The following is a 16629-nucleotide window of genomic DNA, read 5'->3' as shown; positions in this document are numbered from 1 at the left end:
CCATTCAGCCAGCCTGTGTCTTTTGGTGGGAGCATTTAATCCATTTACATTCAAGGTAATTATCGATATGTATGTTCCTATTCCCATTTTCTTAAATGTTTTGGGTTTGTTATTGTAGGTGTTTTCCTTCTCTTGTGTTTCTTGCCTAGAGAAGTTCCTTTAGCATTTGTTGTAAAGCTGGTTTGGTGGTGCTGAATTCTCTCAGCTTTTGCTTGTCTGTAAAGGTTTTAATTTCTCCATCACATCTGAATGAGATCCTTGCTGGGTAGAGTAATCTTGGTTGTAGGTTTTTCTCCTTCATCACTTTAAATATATCCTGCCACTCCCTTCTGGCTTGCAGAGTTTCTGCTGAAAGATCAGCTGTTAACCTTATGGGGATTCCCTTGTGTGTTATTTGTTGTTTTTCCCTTGCTGCTTTTAATATGTTTTCCTTATATTTAATTTTTGACAGTTTGATTAATATGTGTCTTGGCGTGTTTCCTCTTGGGTTTATCCTGTATGGGACTCTCTGTGCTTCCAGGACTTGATTAACTATTTCCTTTCCCATATTAGGGAAGTTTTCAACTATAATCTCTTCAAATATTTTCTCAGTCCCTTTCTTTTTCTCTTCTTCTTCTGGGACCCCTATAATTCAAATGTTGGTGCGTTTAATGTTGTCCCAGAGGTCTCTGAGACTGTCCTCAGTTCTTTTCATTCTTTTTTCTTTATCCTGCTCTGCAGTAGTTATTTCCACCATTTTATCTTCCAGGTCACTTATCCTTTCTTCTGCCTCAGTTATTCTGCTATTGATCCCATCTAGAGTATTTTTAATTTCATTTATTGTGTTTTTCATCGTTGCTTGGTTCCTCTTTAGTTCTTCTACGTCCTTGTTAAATGTTTCTTGCATTTTGTCTATTCTATTTCCAAGATTTTGGATCATCCTTACTGTCATTACTCTGAATTCTTTTTCAGGTAGACTACCTATTTCCTCTTCATTTGTTAGGTCTGGTGTGTTTTGACCCTGCTCCTTCATCTGCTGTGTGTTTTTCTGTCGTCTCATTTTGCTTATCTTACTGTGTTTGGGGTCTCCTTTTCACAGGCTGCAGGTTCGTAGTTCCCGTTGTTTTTGGTATCTGTCCCCAGTGGCTAAGGTTGGTTCAGTGGGTTGTGTAGGCTTCCTGGTGGAGGGAACTAGTGCCTGAGTTCTGGTGGATGAGGCTGGATCTTGTCTTTCTGGTGGGCACGTCCACGTCTGGTGGTGTATTTTGGGGTGTCTGTGGCCTTATTATGATTTTAGGTAGCCTCTCTGCTAATGGATAGGGCTGTGCTCCTGTCTTGCTAGTTGTTTGGCATAGGGTGTTCAGCACTGTAGCTTGCGGGTCATTGAGTGATGCTGGGTCTTGATGTTGAGATGGAGATCTCTGAGAGATTTTTGCCGTTTGATATTACGTGGAGCTGGGAGGTCTCTTGTGGACCAGTGTCCTGAAGTTGGCTCTCCTACCTCAGAGCCACAGCCCTGATGCCTGGCTGGAGCACCAAGAGCCTTTCATCCACATGGCTCAGAATAAAAGGGAGAAAAAATAGAAAGAAAAAAAAGAAAGAGGAATAAATAAAATAAAGTAAGATAAAATAAAGTAATTAAAATAAAAAACTAAAAAATAATTATTAAGAAAAAAAGAAAAATAATTTTAAAGTTAAAAAAAAACCCAAAAAACGGACAGACAGAATCCTATGACAAATGGTGAAAGCAAAGCTATACAGACAAAATCTCACACAGAAGCATACACATACACACTCACAAAAAGAGGAAAAGGGGGAAAAATAATATATCTTGCTCCCAAAGTCCCCCTCCTCAATTTGGGATGATTCGTTGTCTATTCAGGTATTCCCCAGATGCAGGAACATCAAGTTGTTTGTGGAGCTTTAATCCGTTGCTTCTGAGGCTGCTGGGAGAAATTTCCCTTTCTCTTCTTTGTTCGTACAGCTCCCGGGTTTCAGCTGTGGATTTGGACCCGCCTCTGCGTGTAGGTCGCCTGAGGGCGTCTCTTCTTCACTCAGGACACGGTTAAAGGAACAGCTGATTCGGGGGCTCTGGCTCACTCAGGCCGGGGGAGGGAGGGGTACAGAGGAGGCGGGGCGAGCCTGCGGCGGCAGAGGCCTGCGTGACGTTGCAGCAGCCTGCGGAGCGCCGTGCGTTTTCCCGGGGAAGTTGTCCCTGGATCACCGGACCCTGACAGTGGTGGGCTGCAGGCTTCCAGGAGGGGAGGTGTGGATAGTGACCTGTGCTTGCACACAGGCTTCTTGGTGGCGGCAGCTGCAGCCTTAGCATCTCATGCCCGTCCGTGGGGTCCGCGCTGATAGCCGCGGCTTGCGCCCATCTCTGGAGCTCGTTTAGGCGGCGCTCTGAATCCCCTCTCCTCGCGCACTAGGAAACAAAGAGGCAAGACAAAGTCTCTTGCCTGTTCGGCAGCCCCAGACCTTTTCCCGGACTCCCTCCCGGCTAGCTGTGGTGCGCTAACCCCTTCAGGCTGTGTTCACACCACCAACCCCAGTCCTCTCCCTGCGATCCAACCGAAGCCTGGGCCTCAGCTCCCAGCCCCCGCCCGCCCTGGCAGGTGAGCAGACAAGCCTCTCGGGCTGGTGAGTGCTGGTCGGCAGTTATCCTCTGCGGAAATCTCTCTGCTTTGCCCTCCGCACCCCTGTTGCTGCGCTCTCCTCTGTGGTTCCGAAGCTTCCCCCCTCTGCCACTCGCAGTCTCTGCCCGCGAACGGCCTTCCTAGTGTGTGGAAACCTTTCCTCCTTCACAGCTCCCTCCCACTGGTGCAGGTCCCGTCCCTATTCTTTTGTCTCTGTTGTTGCTTTTTTTTTTTTTTTTTCCCCTACCCCAGTACGTGGGGAGTTTCTTGCCTTCTGGGAGGTCTGACGTCTTCTGCCAGCGTTCAGTGGGTGTTCTATAGGAGCAGTTCCACGTGTAGATGTATTTCTGATGTATCTGTGGGGAGGAAGCTGATCTCCGTGTCTTACTCTTCCGCCATCTTCTCCCCTACCTCCTGTTGGAAGATTTTTAATCATAGTTTCAATTTCATTACTTGTGATTGGTCTGTTCATATTTTCTGTTTCTTCCTGGTTCAGTCTTGGAAAGTTATACCTTTCTAAGAATTTGTCCATTTCTTCCAGGTTGTCCATTTTATTGGCATAGAATTGCTTGTAGTAGTCTCTTAGGATGCTTTGTATTTCTGAGGTGTCTGTTGTGATTTCTCCTTTTTCATTTCTAAATTTATTGATTTGAGTCCTCTCCCTCTTTTTCTTGATGAGTCTGGCTAATGGTTTATCAATTTTGTTTATCTTCTCAAAGAACCAGCTTTTAGTTTTATTGATCTTTGCTATTGTTTTCTTTGTTTCTATTTCATTTATTTCTGCTCTGATCTTTATGATTTCTTTCCTTCTGCTGACTTTGGGTTTTGTTTGTTCTTCTTTCTCTAGTTCCTTTAGGTGTAAGGTTAGATTGTTTACTTGAGATTTTTCTTGTTTCTAGAGGTGGGCTTGCATAGCTATAAACTTCCCTCTTAGAACTGCTTTTGCTGCATCCCATAGGTTTTGGATCGTCGTGTTTTCATTGTCATTTGTCTCTAGGTAGTTTTTGATTTCCTCTTTGATTTTTTCAGTGATCTCTTGGTTATTTAGTAACGTATTGTTTAGCCTCCATGTGTTGGTGTCTTTTACGTTTTTTTCCCTGTAATTCATTTCTAATCTCATAGCATTGTGGTCAGAAAAGATGCTTGATATGATTTCAATTTTCTTAAATTTACTGAGGCTTGATTTGTGACCCAAGATGTGATCTATCCTGGAGAATGTTCCATGCGCACTTGAGAAGAGAGTGTAATCTGCTGTTTTTGGATGGAATGTCCTATAAATATCAATTAAATCTATCTGGTCTGTTGTGTCATTTAAAGCTTCTGTTTCCTTATTTATTTTCATTTTGGATGATCTGTCCATTGGTGTAAGTGAGGTGTTAAAGTCCCCCACTATTATTGTGTTACTGTCAATTTCCTCTTTTATAGCTGCTAGCAGTTGCCTTATGTATTGAGGTGCTCCTATGTTGGGTGCATATATATTTATAATTGTTATATCTTCTTCTTGGATTGATCCCTTGATCATTATGTAGTGTCCTTCCTTGTCTCTTGTAACATTCTTTATTTTAAAGTCTATTTTATCTGATATGAGTATTGCTACTCCAGCTTTCTTTTGATTTCCATTTGCGTGGAATATCTTTTTCCATCCCCTCACTCTCAGTCTGTATGTGTCCCTAACTCTGAAGTGGGTCTTCTGTAGACAGCATATATATGGGTCTTGTTTCTGTATCCATTCAGCAAGCCTGTGTCTTTTGGTTGGAGCATTTAATCCATTCATGTTTAAGGTAATTATCGATATGTATGTTCCTATGACTATTTTCTTAATTGTTTTGGGTTTGTTTTTGTAGGTCCTTTTCTTCTCTTGTGTTTCCCACTTAGAGAAGTTCCTTTAGCATTTGTTGTGGAGCTGGTTTGGTCATGCTGAATTCTCTTTGCTTTTGCTTGTCTGTAAAGCTTTTGATTTCTCCATCAAATCTGAATGAGATCCTTGCCAGGTAGCGTAATCTTGGTTGTAGGTTCTTCTCTTTCATCACTTTAAGTATATCATGCCACTCCCTTCTGGCTTGTAGAGTTTCTGCGGAGAAATCAGCTGTTAACCTTATGGGAGTTCCCTTGTATGTTATTTGTCGTTTTTCCCTTGCTGCTTTCAATAATTTTTCTGTCTTTAATTTTTGCCAATTTGATTCCTATGTGTCTCGGCGTGTTTCTCCTTGGGTTTATCCTGTATGGGACTCGCTGCGCTTCCTGGACTTGGGTGGCTATTTCCTTTCCCATGTTAGGGAAATTTTCGACTATAATCTCTTCAAATATTTTCTCTGGTGCTTTCTCTCTCTCTTCTCCCTCTGGAACCCCTATAATGCGAATGTTGTTGCATTTAATGTTGTCCCAGAGGTCTCTTAGGCTGTCTTCATTTCTTTTCATTCTTTTTTCTTTATTCTTTTCCACAGCAGTGAATTCCACCATTCTGTCTTCCAGGTCCCTTATCCGTTCTTCTGCCTCAGTTATTCTGCTATTGGTTCCTTCTAGTGTAGTTTTCATTTCAGTTCTTGTATTGTTCATCTCTGTTTGTTTGTTCTTTAATTCTTCTAGGTCTTTGTTAAACATTTCTTGCATCTTCTCAATCTTTGCCTCCATTCTTTTTCCGAGGTCCTGGATCATCTTCACTATCATTATTCTGAATTCTTTTTCTGGAAGGTTGCCTATCTCCACTTCATTTAGTTGTTTTTCTGGGGTTTTATCTTGTTCCTTTATCTGGTGTATAGCCCTCTGCCTTTTCGTCTTGTCTATCTTTCTGTGAATGTGGTTTTTGTTCCACAGCCTGCAGGATTGTAGTTCTTCTTGCTTCTGCTGTCTGCCCTCTGGTGGATGAGGCTATCTAAGAGGCCTGATGGGAGGGACTGGTAGTGGGTAGAGCTGACTGTTGCTCTGGTGGGCAGAGCTCAGTAAAACTTTAATCCACTTGACTGTTGATGGGTGGGGCTGGGTTCCCTCCCTGTTGGTTGTTTGGCCTGAGGCACCCCAACACTGGAGCCTACTTGGGCTCTTTGGTGGGGCTAATGACAGACTCTGGAAGGGCTCAAGGCAAGGAGTACTTCCCAGAACTTCTGCTGCCAGTGTCCTTGTCCCCACGGTGAGCCACAGCCGCCCCCGACTCTGCAGGAGACCCTCCAACACTAGCAGGTAGGTCTGCTTCAGTCTCCTGTGGGTCACTTCTCCTTCCCCTGGGTCCCAATGCGCACACTACTTTTTGTGTGCCCTCCAAGAGTGGAATCTCTGTTTCCCCCAGTCCTGTCGAAGTCCTGCAATCAATTCCCACTAGGCTTCAGAGTCTGATTCTCTAGGAATTCCTCCTCCTGTTGCCGGACGCCAGGTTGGGAAGCCTGACGTGGGGCTCAGAACCTCCACTCCAGTGGGTGGACTTCTGTGGTATAACTGTTCGCCAGTCTGTGAGTCACCCACCCACCAGTTATGGGATTTGATTTTACTGTGATTGCGCCCCTTCTACCATCTCATTTTGGCTTCTCCTTTGTCTTTGGATGTGGGGTATCTTTTTTGGTGAGTTCCAGTGTCTTCCTGTCGATGATTGTCCAGCAGCTAGTTGTGATTCTGGTGTTCTCACAAGAGAGAGTGAGAGCACATCCTTCTACTCCGCCATTTTGTTTTTGAGTCCCTTTGTCCATTTTTAAATCAGGTTATTTGTTATTTTGTTGCCAAGCTGTAAGTGTTCTTTATATATCTTAGATATTAACCCCATTATCAGATACATGATTTGTAAATATTTTCTCCCATTGAATAGGTTGCCTTCTCACTCTGTTGATTATGTCCTATGATGCATAAATGTTTTTAATTTTGATGTAATCCAATATATCTATTTTTCTCTGTTGTTACCTGTGCTTTTGGTGTCATAGGAAGAAATTATTGCCAAATACAATACAGTTTCATGAAGATCTCTCAAGATTTCTTATAAGTGTTTTATGGTTTGGGCTCTTATATTTAGGTCTTTGATCCATTTTTGAGGTAATTTTTGCATATGGTGTTAGGTAAGGGTGCAACTTTTTTTTCCAAAATATTTTTTATAACTAATTTGGCAGCAAAACATGACTTACACTTATTATGAAGCTGTTTATTGTCTTCATATGTGTGAATATTCATACCCTTCAGTGCAGAAATATTTGATTTCAAGGTGCTGCCCCAGACTCCACTGGATCTATTACATGAGTTCAAAATCCAAAATTTTCAAAATTCCAAAACGTGCCTACCACCAAAAATTTCAGATATATGGTTTGGTGGACCTCCAATACATTTTTCAGTGAATATCAAGTTCTGGAATTTTCAAGCTGGGAGAGACATAGAGTTCCACATGATGTCATCACGTGGAACTCTATTACCTTATGGATGAATAGAATGAAGCTCAGGGCCATTGTAGGATTAGAGCTGTAACTCAAGTCTCACACCAAACTCAACAGAAGTGCATTTTGAGTCTGATCATTTTTAAAACAAATTTATGATGTAGGTAAAATAATGAAGCTTAAATGACTTACAGTGGCAGCAAGAAAGGCCAAAAATAATTCTTAAAGCAAGGCAATCAAAATGAATTACATCTATGGTAATAAAATACTTTGAGCTAATGGCTGTAAATGATTATGTCTAAAGGAGTACAGTAATTAGTCACACAGTATAAGATGCATTATTCATTTACTTATCCATTCAATAGGCATTTATTAAGCATCTACTAAGTGTCAGATATGTACCTAGGAACTAGATAGGCTCTTCTAAAAAGTGTGCTTCACGCATTTTATTGGAGTTTTTTGTTTGTTTATTTTAACTCCCAACACATATTTATTGAATCGTTGCTATGTCTAATGAACTGTAGACTCTGAATCTGGAGATATCTTGCATTAGGTCAAGCAGCATTCCCTCAGTGTTGAGCAAGAGAAGGAGGCTGAAGTCTCAAGGATACGAGATGCCTCTTCTTAGCCTTCTCACCATCTCTGCTGCCCCCTCACTGGTCTGAATCACCATCTTGCGCATGGTCTACTGCAGTTGCTTTATGACTTGTGTCCCTGCTTCAACCATTATTCTCAGAATAGCAGATGGAGGGAGTTGTTGGAAATTTACATGAGCCAGGTCACATTTCCTCAAAACCCTGCCATGATTCCCATTTTCCGAAGAAAAAGAGTACACATCCTTAGGATGGCCTACCAGCCCCTTCCCCCTCAGGCCTCCCGCCCTCTGCTCTGCCCTCTGCCCAGGCTGCTCCCGCTGCCTGCATCACTCTCCCCAGGAATCTGCATGATTACTAGCCCTCTCCTTTGCTCAAGTGAAGCTGCCCTGATGACCTTATTTAAAATTGCAACCCACTCTGCCTCCACCATCCCGGCACTCCTGATCCTCTCCTCACAGATCTTCTTTTCACCTTGTAACAAACAGTATAACTTACCTGTTTGTGATGCTTATGGCCGTTGCCTATTTCTGCAAGGGCAGTAGCCTCTTTGTTCACTGATGCCTCCCAAGCAAGCGCTTAGAACAGTGTCTGGCACACGCAGGCACCCTGGAAACGGACGAATGATGAAGAGTGCATCGTGTGACTGGAGTGCAGTGACAGGTGACAGGCTTCAGAGGGAGGAACAGATATTTCTGTGTTCAAGCTTGGCCCCCACGGACCAGCAGTAGGAGGTCATAGAAAGGCTTAAGGGGGTGAGTGTCATGGTCAGGGCTCCACCTGCTCCAGAGCAGAGAGTGGACCAGAGTGGGGCAGGATTAGAGGTGGGAGCCCAGGTGACTCTTCCCCACTACCCGTTCTTCTTATTACCATTTTTCTTCCTCAGAGTACATTGAGGATCATTCTGTCCAGTGATTCTCAAACAGGGGCGTTTTTATCTTCTGCAAGACATTTGGCATTGCATGGAGACATTTTTGATTATCAGCTGGGAGAGTGCTACCGGCATTCCTGAGGCCAGGGGCGCTGCTAAACATCCTAAAATGACATATTGCAATGTTAGACACCTCGACGAAGAATTATCCAGCCCCTTATGTTAACAGTGCCGCAATTGAGAAACCCTGGTATAGAAGGTTCAAAGGACCAACTCTCAAATCTGAAAGCAGCCTTGTTGACGATAGAAACAAAGCAAGTATCTTCTGCGGTTCTCCTGGTCCCTTGAGTGCTTCATTGCTCACCTCCACTCCCATCGCATCCATCACCTCTCTCCCTGTCTGCTCACCTTTGTCCTTTACGGCCTCCTGCGTCACTGGTGTTCTGAGCAAGTGGAAGCCCTGCAGAGGAACGTGCAGGAGCTGCGGATGGTGAGGTGTGCCACCAGAGGAGCGTCGGCTGTTGCTTGTTCAGCCTTGGTGTGGAATGTGGTGTCAGAGAAACAGAGGCTGACTGTCTGGTTTGTTCTGGTAGTAATTCCCCTGTAAACACTCTGACCGAGCCGGCCTCCTATAAAGACCAGCCTGGGTGTTCCTTCCCTGGGGTGAAGGCAGTGGGCTTGGCAGTGTGTTCCTGTCCTCTGGGGTCCCATTAGGCTGTGTGGATCCTTCAGTGTTCCTGAGGCAATGGGATTTGGGATCCTGTGGAGTGGATTTTGTAAAGAGTATCTGCTGGAAGTTCTCAGGCAGAGAGCCCTTGTAAACAGGAGCAGCAGGCCGTGGGCACTTCATGCTGCAGGCTCGTGGTGCTTTGTGCTAGGTGCTCTGCATGCAGGATCCCGTATTTCCTGCAGCAGCTCTGGGGGTCCCCAGGCATGGCTGGCTCCTGGGGCATGAGCTCTGCCTACTTGCAGGAGGACCCTACACTTGGTTTAGTGCTTGCTGTCATCATCTTGAAATTCTTAATCATTTTTGAACAAGGGGACCCCACATTTCCATTTTGTACTGGGCTCTGTGAATCATAAAGCCAGTCCTGTTCCCCAGTCATTGGTGCTCACGAATCCCTGGGGAGATGCACGCCTTCCCTCCCTCTTGTTTCCCTTAGGTTCCGAACTCTGCCTTCCACATTACGCTAGGCTGCCAGAGCCCCTGGCCCACCTCCAGACTCCCTAGGCACCTCAGCCACCCCGTGCTGGGGGGGGGACCCTGCAGTTTTCCCACACCTCCTCCCAACACTCCCTCTTCCCTCTTTTTTGTTTTTTTGATTTGATTCATTTTTTTTAACATCTTTATTGGAGTATAATTGCTTTATAATGGTGTGTTAGTTTCTGCTTTATAACAAAGTGAATCAGTTATACATATACATATATCCCCATATCTCTTCCCTCTTGCGTCTCCCTCCCTCCCATCCTCCCTATCCCACCCCTCTAGGTGGTCACAAACCACTGAGCTGATCTCCCTGTGCTATGCGGCTGCTTCCCACTAGCTATCTATTTTACATTTGGTAGTGTATATATGTCCATGCCACTCTCTCACTTTGTCACATCTTACCCTTCCCCCTCCCCATATCCTCAAGTCCATTCTCTAGTAGGTCTGTGTCTTTATTTCCGTCTTGCCACTAGGTTCTTCATGACCTTTTTTTTTTTCCCCCTTAGATTCCATATATACGTGTTAGCCTACTGTATTTGTTTTTCTCTTTCTGACTTACTTCACTCTGTATGACAGACTCTAACTCCATCCACCTCACTACAAATAACTCCATTTCGTTTCTTTTTATCGCTGAGTAATATTCCATTGTATATATGTGCCACATCTTCTTTATCCATTCATCCAATGATGGACATTTAAGTTGCTTCCATGTCCTGGCTATTGTAAATAGAGCTGCAGTGAACATTTTGGTACATGACTCTTTTTGAATTATGGTTTTCTCAGGATATATGCCCAGTAGTGGGATTGCTGGGTCGTATGGTAGTTCTAGTTTTCGTTTTTTAAGGAACCTCCATACTGTTCTCCATAGTGGCTGTATCAATTTACATTCCCACCAACAGTGCAAGAGTGTTCCCTTTTCTCCACACCCTCTCCAGCATTTATTGTTTCTAGATTTTTTGATGATGGCCATTCTGACCGGTGTGAGATGATATCTCATTGTAGTTTTGATTTGCATTTCTCTAATGATTAATGATGTTGAGCATTCTTTCATGTGTTTGTTGGCAATCTGTATATCTTCTTTGGAGAAATGTCTGTTTAGATCTTCTGCCCATTTTTGGATTGGGTTGTTTGTTTTTTTGATATTGAGCTGCATGGCAAGAATATACAGTGGAGAAAAGACAGCCTCTTCAATAAGTGGTGCTGGGAAAACTGGACAGGTACGTGTAAAAGTATGAAATTAGAACACTCCCTAACACCATACACAAAAATAAACTCAAAATGGATTAAAGACCTAAATGTAAGGCCAGACACTATCAAACTCTTAGAGGAAAACATGGGCAGAACACTCTGACATAAATCACAGCAAGATCCTTTTTGACCCAGCTCCTCGAGAAATGGAAATAAAAACAAAAATAAACAAATGGGACCTAATGAAACTTAAAAGCTTTTGCACAGCAAAGGAAATCATAAACAAGACCAAAAGACAACCCTCAGAATGGGAGAAAAGATTTGCAAATGAAGCAACTGACAAAGGATTAATCTCCAAAATTTACAAGCAGCTCCCTCTTCCCTCTGTGTGAAATCTCTTTCCCTCTTGTCCTTTTATTACCTTTTACCTGGCGTGCTCCGTAGTACTGCACCTTTAATAAGATTGGTTGATAGGAGAAGGCCATCATGCTCTCTTGTTTGATCTTTGGTACCATGTCCTGGGTGCACATCCGCAGAGAAGGGAAATACCTTTGTGGGGAAGAGAGTTTGCTCCAGACTTGCACTGCCTGAATCCTCATTTTATCTCCATCACCTGCTCGCTCTGGGACTTGGGGCAAATAAGGTAAACTGTCTGTGCTGTAATTTCCTCATTTATATATTTCCTGTCCCCACCTACAGCCTGGTGGTGTCCGAGGGCCTCCTCCTGAGTCACTGTGAGCCTTCCTGGGCATGTGTGCAAAGCTCTGGGTGCAGGGCTGGGAATGTCTGGGAGAACCGTTCCTGCCCATTTACAGAACTTGCTTGTTTGACTCCGAAAAGATTTCTCAAAGTTGCACTTATTTTTGGCTATCTGCTCATCAGGCCTTCAGCTTTCTAATCTACTAGAGTGGAGTTTTCCAGTGTTTGGTTGAAGAACCACTGCATTGAATGAGCCTGGAAATCTGAATTTTCAGCAGTCTGACTAGTCTGAGAACACACACTAGTTTGGGAACAGCTTGATAGTGGTTGGTTCTCAACAAGTGGTTCTCAGCCCTGGTGAGCTAAAAATAACTATGCCCAGCTCCACTCCAGAGCAATTGAGAGGAATTTCTGAGTAAGGTCCAGGCATCCATGTTTTATTTTGTTTTGTTTTGCCCATGCCGCGAGGCTTGTGGGGATCTTAGTTCCCTGACCAGGGATCGAACCCGCCCCCTCAGCAGTGAAAGCACAGAGTCCTAATCACTGGACTGCCAGGGAATTCCCCGGACATCCCTGTTTTATTTTATTTTATTTTATTTTATTTTTTTTATTATTTTTTTTAGAATGTTAGTCCTTTACTATATAACTTGCCTTTTTCCTTAACAACAGGCCACAAACATCTCTCCAGTATATACAGTTCTCACATGTACTTTTTAAAAAATTAATTAATTAATTAATTTTTAACATCTTTATTGGAGTATAATTGCTTTACAATGGTGTGTTATATAACTGATTCATCCCTCTTTTAAAAATACTTTCTATGTAGTTTCTGATGGACAGTAAGTGTTGGAGCAACTGCTCTTGGCCCTTTACCATATATCAGGCCTCGGTGCACCAGATTTAAGAACACTAATAAGTATCAATACCAACCCCCTCCCAGCTGTCAGTCTTCCCTTCTTGGGCCAAACAATTGAGGGAAAAAAACCATTTTATTCCCCAAAGAGTTCTCTTTGTCAGATATAGCCTTTCCTTCTGAGAGTCGGCAGTGCTAGCAAGTCAAAATGACCTAGAGGGGTGGGATAGGGAGGATGGGAGGGAGGCTCAAGAGGGAGGGGATATGGGGACATATGTATACATATGGCTGATTCACTTTGGTGTACAACAGAAACTAGCACAGTATTGTGAAGCAATTATACTCCAGTAAAGATCTATTTTAAAAAATGGTAACAAACAACAAATAGGTTGTAACACAAGGATGTAACTAAGAGACTCAAGGAAAGGCACAAGCAGCAACTTCATAGCTCCTGGTGCTGACCCTGCCTGGGGAGGGAATCTGACCACACGCACAGCAAGGTGTTCTCCATTGAGATGTGAACTTAATAAAAACCTGCTGGTTAAAAATAATAACAACTGATATTTATTGATTAGTTTCCTAAGTACCAGACACTGGGTCAAGTGTTTAAATATATGATTGCATTGCATCCTCGTAACAGTGCTGTGATGTGTGAGTGCTAATATTCTCTGCAATTTACAGGTAGGGCAACTGAAGCTTTGAAAGGTTAAATACTTGGCATGTCACAGAGCTGGGATATAAATCCAGTCCATGTACTTAACCATTCAATGAACTAGTGGAAAATAAGCAATGTCCTTTAGGTCTGTGTTGATACTCATGACACTCATGGACTAGACCTCCCATGCCCAGGTTTCAGGACTGTCACAGAGAGGATTGAAAGGATACTGTTTCCCACTCCCTGCTCTGAATATAAAATCCGGGCAAAGGACTGGTGAGAATTTGACCTTAGCCTCTAGGATTTTTATGTTGAGGTGGGTGATTGCTCTCTACTGCCATCTGCTGGCTCTCTGGACCAAGCACAGGCCAGAACCCCACATTTCTCATAGTAGGAGTGGCAGAGAAGGCCCCCGTGTCCAAAATGTGCACCCCTCACTAATTCAGCAAAATGCCTTCAGTTCATTCTGTCAAAAGTCTCTGAAACATGCACTTTTTAAGAAGAAAGGAGAATTTCTGTAGTTTAAAATAATTAGGATGGTTTTCCCTGGCTCTCTTTTCACTCTTGGTGGATTTCTAACCGTAGTCCAAATAATACCTTATATTTGTGTGACTCCCAGAGCAGAAGATAAAGAAACAAAGCCAACTTAATACTTCCCAATGCAATGGTCACCTCGGCCAGCCCGAGGTGACCAATAACGTTCCTAAACGGGACGTTATTAGGAAACTTGAATACAGCTGTCTACCCACTGAGGTGTCCTTAGGAAGTCATTCCTATTTTAAATGGTTCTCTGGGAAGTGAGAGTGGCCTAGCATCCTGTCTGTCTCTGTAGGTAGACCCCTGGGGTCGACTTGTCTGATGTGACAAAATCCAATTTATCTCTTTGAAGAACTGAGTGTTTGTGGAGAGCCTGAGTTGGTCTACAGAGAAAATGTTCACAGCTCATTAGGTTTATGTTGCAAACAATGAAAATGAAATGACTCCTCCCCTGGTTCTCTCTCTCTCCTTCTTCCCCTGCCCCTACTTAGTCAGAAATAATCCGTATCAGTTTAACTTCATTGCCTTTGCCACGTGTAAAGCTTCTCCCTTTTGTTGGTTAGTTCAGTGGAACGCTTTTTTCAAATGAAATCTGCTAGAAAACACAAACTGTGAGTTGTTGAGGGAGAAGCAGGGGTTGGATCCTCAGACTCTGCCTCTCGCCCCTCATTTCCCTGTGCTCTCCTTGCCAGGCCCCTGCGGCTCTTCTAGGAATCCAAGAACTCCCTGGGCACAGTCTGCAAACACAGCTGGGTGCTGTGCAGCTGGACTGCCTCATCAGTCTAGGCTGAGGTGGAAGCTTCTTTTTTGTTCTAAACCTCTTAAAGACAAAGCAAATATTTTAAAAATGTTAACACATTGATTCCATGTGATGGGTTGTTTGTTATAATATTCTTGACCTTTCTGAATTTGTTCCCCAAACAAGAAGTTAAAAAATAGTGGGGGTGGTGGGGAGAAAAATGTTTGTACACTGGATCAAATACAGTGCTGGTCCTTTGGGAGAAATTCTGTTTTCAAGCCATTTAGTCTTAGGGGATGGGACACACTGTTGGAGGAAAACGGGAAGAACTGGCCTGTTCATGCTTGTAGTAGCGCCTTGGGTGCCAGGCCTGCTTGGAAAGGGTGAGTCTTTAGGACAGTCAATGGAATTATAAAAGAATTGTGCTTTGAGTATTTTGATAACAGTTAAAATATGTAACATTGCTAAGATATATAAGATGTGTATATATATATATAGCTGTATATATGTATGTATATATCATTTTTACTGATATAATTGACATATAACAGTTTCAGATATACAACATAATGATTATATACAGTGTGTATATATATAATATATATATTACATATAATATTATATATGTATTGTCTATACATAATGTACATATTTGTCTCAAAGTGATGACCACAATAAGCCTAGTTAATGTACGTCACCACACATAGTTACAAATTTTTTTTCTTATGATGAAAACTTTTAAAATCCACTTTCAAGATACATTAGCTACTTTCAAATATACATTACAGTATTACTAAATGTACATTGTACATGTTCATCATGCTGTACATTACACCCCCAGGACCTATTTATTTTATAACTGGAAGTTTGTGCCTTTGACTACCTTCACCCATTTTGCCTACTGCCCACCCCTGCCTCTGGCAATCACCAATCTTGTTCTCTGTATCTGTGAGTTTTGGAGGTTTGTTTTTACTTTTATATTTTAGATTCCACATAAAAGTGAGATCATACAATATTTGTCTTTCTCTGTCTGACTTATTTTGCTTAGCAGTATGCCCTCAAAAGTCACCCATGTTGTCCCAAATAGCAATAATTCCTTTTTTTGTAGCTGAATGATATTCTATTGTGTATGTATATATCACATTTTCTTTATGCATTGATGGACGCTTAGGTTGTTTGCATGTCATGGCTATTGTGAGTAATGTTGCAGTGAACATGGGGGTGCAGATACCTTTTAGAGTTAGTGTTTTTGTTTGCTTCGGAAGCAGAAGTGTTGGATCATACAGTAGTTCTATTTTTCATTTTTGAGGAGCCTCCATGGTGTTACCCATAGTGGCCGTACCAATTTACATTCCCACAGTGCCCAAGGGTTCCCTTTGCCCCACATTCTTGCCAACACTTGTTATTTCTTGTCTTTTTGAAAAAATAATAGCCATTGTAATAAGTATGAGATAATATCTCATTATGGTTTTTGTGTTTTGTTTTTGTTGTTTTGGCTGCACCATGCAGCCTGCAGGGTCTTAGTCCCCTGACCAGGGATCAAACCCCTGCCCCCTGCAGTGGAAGCACGGCGTCCTAACCACTGGACCTCCAAGGAATTCCCTCACTGTGGTTTTGATTTGCAGTTCTCTGATGATTAGGGATGTGGAGCATCTTTTCATGTATCCGTTGACTATCTGTATGTCTTCTTTGGAAAAATGTCTATTCAGATCCTCTGCCCATTTTTTTAATCACATTGTTTGGGGTTTTTTTGCTATTGAGTTGTATGAGTTCTCTATATATTTTGGATATTAACCCCTTATCAGTTGTATGATTTGCAAATATCTTCTCCCATTTGGTAGGTTGCATTACCATTTTGTAGATGGTTTCCTTTGCTATGCAGAAGCTTTCTAGTTTGATGTAGTCTCACTTGTTTACTTTTGCTTTTGTTGTTTTTGCTTTTGGTGTCAGAGCCAAAAAATTATAGCCAAGACTGATGTCAAAGAGCTTACCACCTGTGTTTTCATCTAGGAGTTTTATGGTTTCAGCTCTTATGTTCAAGTCTTTAATCCATTTTTAGTTTATTTTTATATGTTTCTTTCGCATGTGGCTGTCTAGTTTTCCCAACACCATTTATGGAAGAGACGGTCCTTTCCCTATTGTATATTCATACAATGAATATATATATCTCTGCTTACAAATGTCTGGCTCCTCCTTAGAATGCAAAATCCATGAGGGCATGAGCCTGGCTTGTTTACCGTTCAAGCTCCAGTCTTGGGCATGTAATAGGTGCTCAATAAAAATTTTTTGTATAAATGAATGAATATATCCCTCCTTCTTTGAACGG

General features: G+C 42.5%; 1 protein-coding gene across 6 annotated transcripts in view; it reads left to right on the top strand.

The window, feature by feature from the left end:
• EML6 (EMAP like 6) overlaps positions 1–16629 on the top strand; it is a 356906-nt gene that overhangs the window by 213551 nt on the left and 126726 nt on the right. The gene's annotated exons all lie outside the window — the stretch shown is intronic.

The sequence above is a fragment of the Balaenoptera musculus genome, chromosome 13 (assembly GCF_009873245.2).
Source record: "Balaenoptera musculus isolate JJ_BM4_2016_0621 chromosome 13, mBalMus1.pri.v3, whole genome shotgun sequence".
NCBI lineage: Eukaryota > Metazoa > Chordata > Mammalia > Artiodactyla > Balaenopteridae > Balaenoptera > Balaenoptera musculus.
The sequence above is the reverse complement of the archived record's forward strand: the minus strand, read 5'-3'. Positions and strand labels throughout refer to the sequence as shown.